The sequence below is a fragment of the Lemur catta genome, chromosome 11 (genome assembly GCF_020740605.2).
Source record: "Lemur catta isolate mLemCat1 chromosome 11, mLemCat1.pri, whole genome shotgun sequence".
Lineage (NCBI taxonomy): Eukaryota > Metazoa > Chordata > Mammalia > Primates > Lemuridae > Lemur > Lemur catta.
Genome location: NC_059138.1, coordinates 29,920,339 through 29,933,776, shown reverse-complemented (window position 1 = coordinate 29,933,776; position 13,438 = coordinate 29,920,339). Strand labels below are relative to the sequence as shown.

Genomic DNA, 13,438 nt, shown 5'->3' with positions numbered 1-13,438 from the left:
CAATTTATAAAAGGCTTAAATGATTCCCCAGGCACAGTTTACACAGTGGAAATATATGATCTATTAAAGTCAAAGTATTATAGTATGTAAAGGCCATAATTTGTCTTGGCAAAAAGGTGATTTCAAGTGAAATATTGGGAGTTCAATCATTCTCCCATTTAAATATATGTATTTAAGGATAAAATTAAATTATATAAACTATCATATCAGTTTTTGTAAAATGTAAAAATACATTTTAAATGAAAATTTAAATTCTGATTTGCCTACTAGCATTTCTCAGATTTTAATGATTGAATATGGCATCTCCTGAAAGGGAAAGAGATAAGGATCACTGGAATAACCCCGCTAGGCCAGATGTATGAGGCCATAAAACAAAGGGTGGGTCCTGGGAAAAGCTTTCTTTTTCATAGCTTATGTTACTGAGGATTCCCTGATTCCCATAAATTTTGACTACTCATTTCAGATAATTAGACAAGATCTAATATTCATGGATGTTTCCATGTATGAGGCAGAAATGAATCGATGATTTCAAGTGCTACTTTGAAAATATCTCCAGTACCTCTGATTGTAGCAAAAACACAATGGCACCTCCAGTGAGATGGTGACCATTTTTGGCTCTGTACAACGAAACAGAAGGTGAAACAAGAAATGAAGACAAGAGAAATAAGGAAAAATTTGCAGTCAGTCAAACAAGTATTTTGGATATCCATGGCCATAAGCATTCAAATTGACTGGTTTTTACTTTGTATTGCCTAGACCAGGTACACAGGGCAATTTTCTTTACAGATTAATCAGTGGTGCATAGCCCTGTCTCAAATGCTTTGAACATTGATACCTGCTTCTATACTCTTTAAGCATGCATTTATTTATTAATATTAATTTAGTAAATATTTATTGAGCTCTACTAGGCATTAATTGTAGCTATTGCTCCCAAACTCACTCTTACTTAACCCATCTTTAGTCAAATTGGACTACATTATGGACTAAAGTCTTTCTCCAATTTATTTCACATTCCTCCTCAACCTAATGATGTATTTGGCCATTAATGTCCAGAATTCAGTGCTTTGAAGTTCCTCTTCGATAAGTTAAATTTCCTGATGGATGAGGGAAAGGAAGGAACTCTCATCTCATTTCTAACCTAAAGTGCTGTATCTCACCTGAGCCTATTCTTTCCTGAAAATCTTATCTTAAAATTTTCTCATATCTCGCCTCCTAAAATTCCTAGTCAGGGTAGCTAAGATAGTTAAAAAAGGAATAAATCCATATAAATGTCCACCATCTGGGAATTTTTTTCTTGTTTGTTTGGAAAAAGGATATTTAGTATATCTCAAATGAAGGTTTAATTGGCAGAATTTTAGGGAGTGCTGCAAAATGAAATAAAGATTTCAAGCAAGATTGAAGCAATCTCCTTTTTTTATTTTTGAGAGGAGTGAGCAGACTTGGAAGTCCCGCTTCCCTTACATTGAATGACAGGATGATTGCTTCTTTTTCCTATAACCCAACCTTAATCTTATTGAACGTAGGCAAATAACTACATCAATTTTGCTAAGCCTGGAAATATTTTGATTAAGTATTACATTAAGTACAACCTAAAAACTAGCATTCAGAGAATCTGACTCGAAAAGTCAACGAGAGTAGGAGAGTAAATTGTTGGTGTGTAGTGTGAATATATATATAAGTAAATGATAAGGTGAAAAGCTAGAAAATATAAATCTATGTCTAAGAAATAATTAAGCTAACTCCCTGATGCTAAAAAGTTCTAAGATGCCAAACAATATATGCACTGTATCATAGTTATAATTTTTAAAATAATTTGATTGGAGATTTTTGTAATAATTAATTGAATGAAAGAAAAGTTTACTTATATATATTCAGTTTACCTATGAAATAAAATTTTAAGGATTATTTTAATAATATCAGAAAAGAATGCTTTAACTTCAAAAATTTTAATAATAAATAATAAATCTAACAGTAAAAGGCAAAAAAATACATTTCAAAGCCAGAAAGCAACTGCAGAAAACCTATTAGATATATCTAGTAATATAATATCTAATTATCTAATACGTTTTCTTCAGTTTTTGCAGGCTGTTTAATAAAATCTACTTTTTCTCATTTTCACAATAACATTTATACAGTATTTTCCAAGGATGTTTCCAAGAATAAAAATACTAAACCTGACACATTGAAATAACGGAAATGAATACAAACCTTGAGCACAATGAAGTAACAGAAATGAAAACACAACTTGAAGAAAATAGGAAAGATAGGTAAATACAATTCTTTAAGATTTATTAAATTTAACAATTTTCTCTATACTTTGATTTTAGGCTAACATACTGAGCTCTTATTATAGAAAGAGTGATTTATTTTGCAAACTCAATCAAATAGAAGCCAGAGATTCTCTAGAAAAGATCAATAGGGCTGAAGCTAGTTCTTTGTGAGAAAATAAGAGCTAATAAAATAGACATTTTTTGCGCAAAATTGATCAGAAGAACAAAGAAGACATAAACAAGATAATTAATTTAAAGAGACTTAACCACATATAGAGACTAAAAAGCTAAGAGAATATTATCAATCTCTATATGTTTATGATTTTGAAAACAAAATTTACAAATTCCTAAAAACATGTTTCATCAGAATTTACTCAATAAGAAATGAAGAGCTTGAATAATCCTACATATTTGATATATATTCTCCTTTCATGTTGACGATAAAAATATTGAAGAGGAAAAATTCAAAAACTATATCCTCTGAAATCTTCCCAGAACCTTACCTCCAGGTTGATAGAACACTATTAATCAACAGTGTAATAATCTGCTGTCACAATTTTAACTATAAGATTAGATTGACATGATTTATTCATATATATTTTCAGAGAGCACTGTTTTATTTCCCAAAGAGATTATAATTAATGGCTAACCCTACACCAACAACGTGTCCTTAGGCAGTTTAGTTCTTCCCACTTTTCTCCTTCCCACTGCCCCTGTCTTACCTAATGGGTCCATTTTAATAGTTTCTTATCTGAAAAATTACAAAAGCTTCTTAAATGGTCTTTTTCCAATCACACAATTAATTTTTCAATGAATTAATTTTTAACTATTTTAAGAGATTTACCTAAAATTACTGGACTGGGATAATTTTAATCTGTCAAGATACCTGACCATGTTTAGCCTCCAGTGATAATGCACTCTGATTTTCTCAGATCTGCATCTTTCAAAACAATAGAAACCTATAAGTATATATATACGTGTATAAAACAATATAAAATCATTTCTAAAATGTAGAACCATTATAAATATACATCCATATTTATTTCATAGACACAAATACATAAATGTATGCATAAATAAAGCAATACAAAAACATAAATTATATGTATGTGTGCAAACGTATATGTATAAATATATATATGCAGCCATTTTCAAAATTTCCAAAGAAATCTAACCTTGTTAATTATTAGTAAAGCCTATAAAATTCAATGTATTTTCTGGTATTAAAATAGTAAATATATTCATTTATTACTTCCTTGCCACAAGACAAAGCAAGAGGTGAAATTAATACCCAAAGTAAACAAATGGATTTTTGTTTATACAAAAAAATGCCCTAATGTGTATTTATTTGGAAAAATGAGTTGTTTATAAATCTAATATCTATGAACAAATATTGAACCAATAAATTATCTCAGATCACCTAATACAAAATTGTAGTGTTAGATGCTTTAGTATTTTGGTGCTAAACAATCTAATATTATGTCCTCAGAATGAGAGTCATTGGTCATGAGATAAACTTAAAGAAAACAAATATATAAACATACTGGAAATAAAAAGAAATAAAATTCAATATATACACCTTTTTTTACAGTGGGTCAGAAAGGTCCTCCTAATATATATCACAGCAAACATCAGTGTCTACTAGATCTAAATGGAAGTTTTGGTTTTAAAACAATAAGATTCTTCTATGAGCAAATCATATAGAACACTCTTAGATATCTTTATCATGTAATTAAAATCAAAGTCAACAATGTCACTGCCTGTGTTCCTTTTATCCAAGAAGCACGAAAAAATTTCTTCTTCAAAAAGTTATTTGAAGAAATAATTCCATACAAAGAGCAAGACATAATGAAAAAATAAACACACAAACCCCAAAGTAACACATACGTACTCAAAAAACGCACCATGAAATTGACTTAAAATATTCCACTAAGTTATAAATCATGAATATAGTCTGTGTTCCCTCTGCAGAATGATTAAAGGAAAGAAGGACAAAGATTCAAATGATAAAATACATGCAACACACATTTTAAGCTATTTAATTTGGCTATTGTATGAGAAAGGGAATGTTTAAAAAAATATTTTGATGATAAAAAAGTTCACATTTTTACTATCTTTAGATGATGCTAAAATAGACACCTAAATTAAAAGAAAAATATCCCTGTCACAAAAAAGTTTAAAATATCACCTTTAAAGTTTAGAGATTTTCTGAATTTAAACTTACCCCAACAGCTATGACATAATGATATTCTATATATCAAATGAAATTAATACAAGATGAGATGACTCTTTCATCACAGCAGGCAGACTAAAGTCTAAAAAAATTGAATATGGATCAAGGTATTAGGTGTTTAAAGGGTAACTCAGGTAGATAGCAATACAGAAATATTTATCTTGAACTGAGATTTTAATATGCTATATAATCAAAGGTATTTTTAGGAAATCACTTACTATTTTAAGAATAACTACTAAATTAAAAAATTCCTATTTTTTCCAAAAAGTATACTTGACTAGATCTAAAGAGATTTCTTTAGTCATTTATAATCATTGCTATATTTATGTAAAGGATGCAGTGAAAGATATCCTGCAATTGCCACATAATGCACAAATCTTATTTTAAATAATTCTCTTATGAATGCTAAGAGAATGCTAATAATTTCCTGTTCTGATATAAATATCTGCTTTCATTAGAATGCCTCCCTGTCTACCATAACGTGCTTTGATTTTCTCAAGTTTAAATACCACATATCAAAGCAGACTTATTTTCAATTATGTTGCATATGCCACAATGTTCAGTAAAATATGTAGTATTATTTAAACTAGAAATGTGTATTTCTCATAACAGAAATATATATAAGATCCTAAGAAGTAAATTTATTCATTGTTCATTTCTTTCTCAAAGATCAGCACCATTCTATCTATGTATTTTGAAAATACATAAAAATTTTAGCTGCAGCTGCATACTTGTGTGTGTTTATTAAATAAGTTAATTTTTATTTCATGGGCAAAAGGAATGTATTTAAATTCTTACACAAAATATATATTCAGTATGGTCTACTGAAGTATGGCATACACAAATCATACTTTTGTAGTTGGGCCCATTTTTCTTAAAAATATGTATTATTGATAGGAAAGATTTATTACAGAAATGTTTTAGTAGCCTTATAATGTTGTATTGATGTATATACAGGGACTGCTAAACTTAAAAATCATTAAATTTTATCTTACCAAAACCACATGATCATCTCAATAGATGCAAAGAAAGCATCTGAGAAAATCCAACACACTTTCATGATAAAAACTCAAGAAACTGGGAATACAAGGGAACTTCCTCAACCTAATAAAGGTTATCAATTAAAAAAAAAAAGCTAAGATGATACTTGAATGATCAAAGACGGGTTGCTTTCTCCCTTAGATCAGGAGCAAGACAAGTATGCCTATGCTTGACACCTGTATTTAATATTGTACTGGAGAGTTTAGCCATGCCAATTAGTCAAGAAAAAGAAATAAAAGGATCCAGATTGGAAAGAAAGAAATAAAACTATCTCTATTTGCAGACTGTAGGATCTTGTATGTTGAAAATCCTAAGGAATCCACTGGAAAGCTATTATAACTAATAAATGAGTTTAGCAAGGTTGCATGATACAAGATCAATAAACAAAAAATAATATTTCTATAAAATAGCAATGAGCAATCAAAAAATGACATTTGAAAAAGAAAAACAATTCCATGTATAACACATCAAAAAATATAATATCTAGGGAGGCAAAATCTCTATCAAAATCCCAGAAGAATTTTTGCAGAAATTGACAAGCTGATTCTAAAATCATATGGAAATTCAGTGGACAGAATAGTCAAACATGCCTTGAAATAGAAAAGCAAAGAACTAATTAGGAAAACACACAATTTCCAATTTCAAAACATATAACAAAGCTATAGTAAACAAGGCAGTGTGGAAGTGGCCAAGGTAGACATAGATCAATGGAATAAAATTGAGAGTCAAGAAATAAACCTTTTCATATATGGTCAATTGATTTTCGGCAAGGGTGTTTGGACAATAAAATGGCAATAAATAACCTCATCAACAAATGGTGCCGGAACCACTGGATATTTACATGCAAAAGAATGAAGCCAGACCTCTTCATACCAAACACAAAAATTGATTTAAAATGTATCACATACCTGAACATAAGAGTTAACACTATAAAATTCTTAAAAGAAAACATGTATATGTTTAATAGATATATAGAAAGATAGCTAGATAGATAAACTGGACTTCCAAAACTAAAAATGTTTGTCCTTTAAAGGACACCACCAAGAAAGTGAAAAAACAACCCACCTAATGAGAGAAAATATTTGCAAATCATATATATGACAAGGGGTTTTGTCCAAAACATAAATAATTCTTACAACTCAATAATAAAAAAAAAAACCAATTTAAAAGTTGGAAAAGGATCTGAATAGACACTTCTTCAAACAAGTTCTACCAATAGCCAATTAACACAAGAAAATATGCTAAGCATCATTATTCATTAGGAAAATCTAAATCAAAACCACAATGAGATACCACTGCACATACAAAAACAAGGACAATAACAAGTTCTGGTGAGGATGTGGACAAATTGGAGCTTTCATACATTTCTGGTGAGAATGTAAAATTACACAACCACTTTGGAAAACAATTTAGCAGTTCCTTAAAATAGTAAACATAGGGTTACTATATGCTCCAGTAATTACGACCTCAGTGGTAATATATATTGAAGCAGAATGAAATGTGCATCCACACAAAACATCTACATGTATATTATAGCAGTGTTATTCACAATAGCAAAAAAGAGGAAGCAACCCAATTGTCCATCAACTGATTAATGGATGAATAAAATGCAGTCTCCATCAATGAAATATTATTTACCAATAAAAAAGAATGAAAATGAAGTTCTGAAACATGCTACAACATGGATGAATCATGAAAACATTATGCTAATTCAAAAAAGGTAATTCACAAAAGACCACCTTTTTTGGAGAGGGTGTTGAAAATGTTCTAAAATTTGATTATAGTGATGTTTGCACAAGTCTGTAAATATACCAAAAACCATTGAATTGTACACTTTACTTGAGTGAACTGAAAAGTCTGTGAATTAGATCTCAGAAATGATATTTTTTAAAATATCCATCTTATTATCCACATCCACAATGCCCCAAACACCACAAATAAAAATCTCAGAGTTTTCCCTCAGTTATACAGACAAACTTCTTTATTTGTCAGTATCAAATCTTCTGGAATCTATATCAGCAATCTTTTTTAAATCAGCCCTACTCTCCTCCAAGCCCTCTGCCTCTGCCTCAGTTACTGAGTAGGTCCTGGTTTATTGTCCAAATAATTACAGAAGCTTTCCAGCAGTGCCTGCTGCCACCACCTGTCACCACTCTCTCCAGACCAGCTACTAACTGCCTATACATACACTTGTGTTTCTAAATTCCTCCCATAGCTCTCAGAATTAAGTCCAAGATTACACCACACATTATATTAACTTCATATCCCAGCAACTTTCCAATCAGTACTTGCTACTCAAGGTAATCTTTTAAGCAATTTAATTTGCTGTTTTTTGAACAACATATGCTCTTTATGCCTTGGTAACTTCAAATAATACATCCTCCACCTTTCACCTTTCCTGCCTGATTAATGTTTATCTCTCAAGACCTACATTTAAGTGCCACTTCTTCTATGAAGTCTTCTAGGAGCCCTCTCATTTGTAAATAGTGGCTACTTTCTTCTGCTCAATAAGAATTTACTCTTACCTTTAATATGGTATTGAACACTATTGTTATTTGCTTATACATCTGTCTCCCTAAATAGACTGTGAGCTTAGTGATGATGCTCTTATTCATCTTTGAATTTCTAAACCATCTATTGTTATACTAAGAAATGCTTAGTTCATATTTATTAAAGCATGGAATGTAACAAAAGTAATAAATGTGTGTGCATACACATCTGTTTCAGAGTGAGGGAGGCCTTTAACACGGAGAGGCAAATCCTCCCAACACTCACTTCTGAATTCACTACTTCACCCAAATCTAGCATAGTTTATTAGATATAGGAGGACATTTTGCTAGATTAACTTGATAAACTGCAGTCAAAATGATATCTAAGGACTCTTAAAACTCTAAAATTGCAACTCTCAAAAAATTTTAGCTCACTAGAGAAAAGATTTGGCCAATATTATGTGTTAAGTCATTTGTTCACAAAAACATAAAAGTGCCTTCCTTCACTTGTAAAAAAATGAGTTTCTTCTTCATTTAAAATTTAATGTAACATTATGACCTAAAATAAAGAAACTATGTTAAGACACTGTCCGCCAGAAAATGTAAAAGCTAATATGTAGAGTCATGGATTTATTATAGAGAATCAATGATTTTCCAGTGATATGCTCATATGAATTAGTGATGATGCCATAAATATTTTGTTAGCAAATATTAGTTGTTTATCAGATGCATCCTGTGTAATTAGTATAGATTTTATTATCTACATGTGTATATATGTGTATATGTGTGTGTGTGTGTAGCACTTACAAGACTCCATTTAAATGTTTCTAGATAGTCTTATCTCTGTCAATCATTTTCAACGTATTTTAATAGATGTTTTATTTAATGGGAATCACAAAACTAAATCTCCAACTCAATCAATCTCATTCAATATTTTATTCCAATATGTCTATAAAGTTCTAGAAAAATTCAGCTGAAACATCAGCAACAAATATATGGCTTATTTACCAATATACAGTATGCTTTTGAAAAATATAATGTAATAAATAGCTAAAACTATAGAAGCTTTTAAATAAAATTCTAGTTTAAAATTTGTAGTTTTAGTTAGATAAAATGATATTAAATATTATGAAAATATTTGAAATTCTAAACATCAGATACATTAATCAGTATATTTGCAATTGCATAATTGTATCTAATTTCTAAAATTGAAAATAGATGGAATAGCATGATAATGAAAATTAATAATTACAATACTAGCTTCTTCTAAAGACTTCGGAATTATTAGTAAAGAAAAATCCTTTCAAGTATCCAAGAGCAAAGATAAAATTTACTCTGCCTTACATAATGACCAAACAAAATTAAAAATAACAAAGCCTAAATCTTAAGAAATATTTGTATATTTTGTGCACAATATAAGTTGTTATTAAAATATATCTATAGATAAAACTAATTTAGCTTAGAATTTAGCTCAGAACACTTGTCTCAGAAATTTCTCAGAACACTTTCCACTCTTTCTCCCATTATGATCATAAGGAAAATAAAGGAAATCAAAAGTTTTGCAAGCTATACAATTCAAAAATATAAGAAATCATATACAGCCACAAGCTTGGAGTGACAAAATCCTTGTTGTCTTTACATGTCATATGTCAATAATTCAACTTCATTTAAAGTAATACAAAGAGCATAATCCTTTTTGCCATGGTCTCAAACATCATTCAAATGGAAATATACATACCTGCCCACACCAACCATATTTGAGCATTGTAGAGTTGGAAACTACGAGGCTTTCAGGATGATAAATATGAGTGTAAATGCTGTTGATTCATTCAAAAGGAATCTGCTATTTTCCTTCTTCAAAGAGTGGTTACCAACTACAACTTCTTACTTAGCCATCAACACTGCCACAACTCAAGCTTTGTTGTAATGTTGTGCTCTTACAGCTAAAACCTGTTGATAATGAACCTGAACCCATTATTTTGAGTCAATGAATTGAAAGAAATAGGGCAAAGAATGAAAGCCACAGGGCCAATTACGAGCATTCTTTGATGTATTACTTGCTAGCACCCCCCATATCACTTTGTGTCTTTGTCTTGATCCCCTCTGTTACTCATTAATTATTCTGGAAGGGTTAAAGTTCAGAGAGCTAATTGCACAAACCGTCTTTCTTGGTAGGGATTCTCCCCACTCTGACACTTTCCCCAACTGTGCCCAGCCACCCTGTATTATGCCAATTAACCCAATTCTTGGCATTTTTGCTTGGACTTCCAGCATCTTTTCAAGTTTTACCTAAGATGTTTTCACTAGGTTTAAGTTGCCTATGGTATAAACCAAAGCAACTTTAAGATCTGATTAGAACTTATTTCATGATATAATCTTTCCTAAACTCCTAATGGTACAATTAAATTTTTTTCTGCTCTAATTATTCCAGAAACACATTGTATACATAACAAATTAAAATATTTTAGCTAACCAACTGTTGGGTATTTAGCAAAATTAAATTATTCATTCTACCCTCCTACACTGAGTTACAGCCATCCTAATAAAAATGACATTTTCCACATTTGTCAGCCAAAATATGAACTGAGAAGTTTCAATCTGTATATGGCATATTGGTCAGGTTTCCACAATGTATGAACTAACTCCAATATTATCAGGATACTTAGGGAAATCAACTGGTGACTCTATATAGCTTTTGGAAATTTTCCAATATGTGACCATTATTGTAATTCTGAAATAAAATTCCAAAAACAAATAACCATGCCTTGTAATGCTTCCTGGGATATGTCATACTATGCCTTTTATTTCTTTATATTTTTTAAAGTTTTCAAAAATACGTTTCTTCCCACATGTTTCAGTTTCAATAACTATCTAGTAATTGTTTGAGGGCATCTACTTAAGACATATGCATTAATTACTAGACTTATTTTCAGTTATTGCAATTGTATTTTCATCAATTAATAATTATTGAGCAGCTTCTATGTATCAAGCATTTGCTGGCGGCTGTGAATAAAGGGTGAATTAGTGAACAGCAGGCCAATGGAGTTGTCAGAAGACCAATAAATAAACACTAATATAAATACTTATGAATAGGGACTAATTTCAAGAAAGAGAAAACAAATAGGGCTATCAATTTGAAGAATAAAAAGAAGCCAGCCATACAAAGAGCAGTGTGGAAGGAACAGCATATGCTAAGTCTTCTTATAGTATCAGAAGTAAGCATGCTGGATTTAGGGAACTGAATTAAGGCCAGTTTGCAATATAGTGGAAGAGAGACAAATGGCTTGGGACTAGATTGGAAGATAGAAACCAGATCATGTGGAATGTTTTAGACTATGAAAGGGAGTTATATTTTATTTAAGAACAATGCATACAATGTGATTGATTTTTGTACTGCTGAGAAGAATATGTCAAAGAGTTTTTTAAACCAAGAGAGAAGTGAAGCCAAGGATCAGGTTTTAAATAGAAATCCCATAAATCTTATAATTTTTTCTATGGTAGAGAGAGTTCTTTGCACATGCCCATAAAACTTTACTTAAAAGTCTAATTTATAGGACTGGCTTGACCAAGTGGATTGCATTTGTTAATTTCCATTAAACAGATGATAGAATCCCATACTCCACGAAGCAACTGTGTCTAAAGAACAGGCCAATAATTTCATGGCTTAACTGAAAATATGTCTAAAAGCCCAAAGTATAAAATTGTTCAAAAAGATTTTTTAAAAGTTTGTTTATAGATTTCACTAAATGTCACAGGAATAAAATAAGTCCCAAATGAAGTTAAAATGAAATTATTAACTCCACCTAGGTCAAACCAATCATTCATTTAAAGTTACATAGATTTCACCTTTAGCTGGAACTGTGTGTAAAAGGTATTTGGTTAATTCATTCACTGTGTTACCAATGACAGAACTTTTCAGATTGACCTTTTGATAAAGCTAACACAAAAATAACCAACCATGATTCCAAAGTTATTAAATGTATCCTTTTAACCTCTCTTTCATAAGATGCTCTAACATTAACATTAGAATGGCAAAAAATAGTTCCATGAATTAATTGACTCTTATATAACCACTGCAAAATATATCTTTCAGAGCCTGTGGCTTGCCAATTCCTCATTTTTAGAATGCCAATTATTCTCTTTTAAATTTAACTTCTTTCACACATGATTTATTAAGATATTAAGCTACTTTTCATAGTGAAAATTAAAGGTAAATGATAGTTTTTCAAAGTATTTTCATTCTAATGATTATCCTCTCTTAACTGAAAGTTCCATATTTGAAATAAATAGGGGTGCTTTAGATTATTAACATTTAGCCCCCTCAGAATTCATTCCAATCTCTTTCCTCTCTCCAAACTCAGTTTGTCAAACTAAATATTCATCCCTCTCTATTTCTGGTTAGTCACATAATGGGCACTTTTTTAAAATAATGATACCACATTTAGGACCCTGGAATTTGAGAAAGGCCAACTCCTAATAACTATTCAATTGTTCTTATCCTCATTTTTAAAGTATTATTTTAATTAACACATCATAATTATTCATATTATTCAGGTACAATTTGATATTTTGATCTATACATATATGTTGTGTAATGATTAAATCAGGGTATTTAGTGTATCCATCACCTTATGCATTTATCATTTTAAGATCTTGAATGTTTCCTCATGAGTACTCTCCCCACTGTTTTCCAAGTTGTAATGCTACAAGACACCACATTTCCATCAACGAATTGTTAGCAAATGCAAAGTGACAATATGAATACTGGAATTGGATCTAGGGATCAGATTCTAGAAGAATGGCAACTCTGCCCTTGACAGGAAAGAAAGAAAGTGGAGTGTTCTGCCAAGTCATAATTTTAATTCCCTTCCACTATTTGAAAACTACTAGCAAACAGCTTGCATTGAAATAGAATGGAAATTATATGATTATGTAATTTCTGCTTCCACATTTCTTTCACATATCTCACAAGATGATTCTTCTAATATATTTCTTCCTGAATGTGTAGAAGAGATAGTTCTGAATCCAGCAAATGTTGTAAAAGAAGTAAAGTGACATCCGTAGAGCAGCAGCACCATAACTGTGTTTTCCATTGGTAAAATTTATTAACTCTGATTTGATCTGCCACCATCTGAACCGTTACTGGGAACTTTGTGGCAGAACTGTTTGGTACATGATCTCCAATTGATTAGAGATCAGGGGAGGGAAGATACCTCAGCCAATGTTAAAAACTTTCAACTAAGCCTAGATGCCACCAGCGCACACCCTTGGACCCTGGATTTTATCCCAATGAAACCATGCTTAAAATACATTTATTCCAAATAAGCTATATAAAAAATGGTGTTAAATATTCTGCTGGAGCATTTCATATATCAAATGAAATTATTTCTCTTTTAAGGGACTGT

At 30.7% G+C, this 13,438-nt stretch overlaps 1 protein-coding gene across 9 annotated transcripts in view; it reads right to left on the bottom strand.

The window, feature by feature from the left end:
* TFEC (transcription factor EC) overlaps positions 1–13,438 on the bottom strand; it is a 185,034-nt gene that overhangs the window by 94,986 nt on the left and 76,610 nt on the right. For 2 of the 9 annotated variants that reach the window (XM_045564409.1, XM_045564404.1), the window contains exon 2: positions 560–617. The exons of the other annotated variants lie outside the window; for them this stretch is intronic. The gene's annotated coding sequence lies outside the window, so the exon portion shown is untranslated. The remainder of the gene's footprint in view (positions 1–559; positions 618–13,438) is intronic. 9 annotated transcript variants of the gene reach the window in all.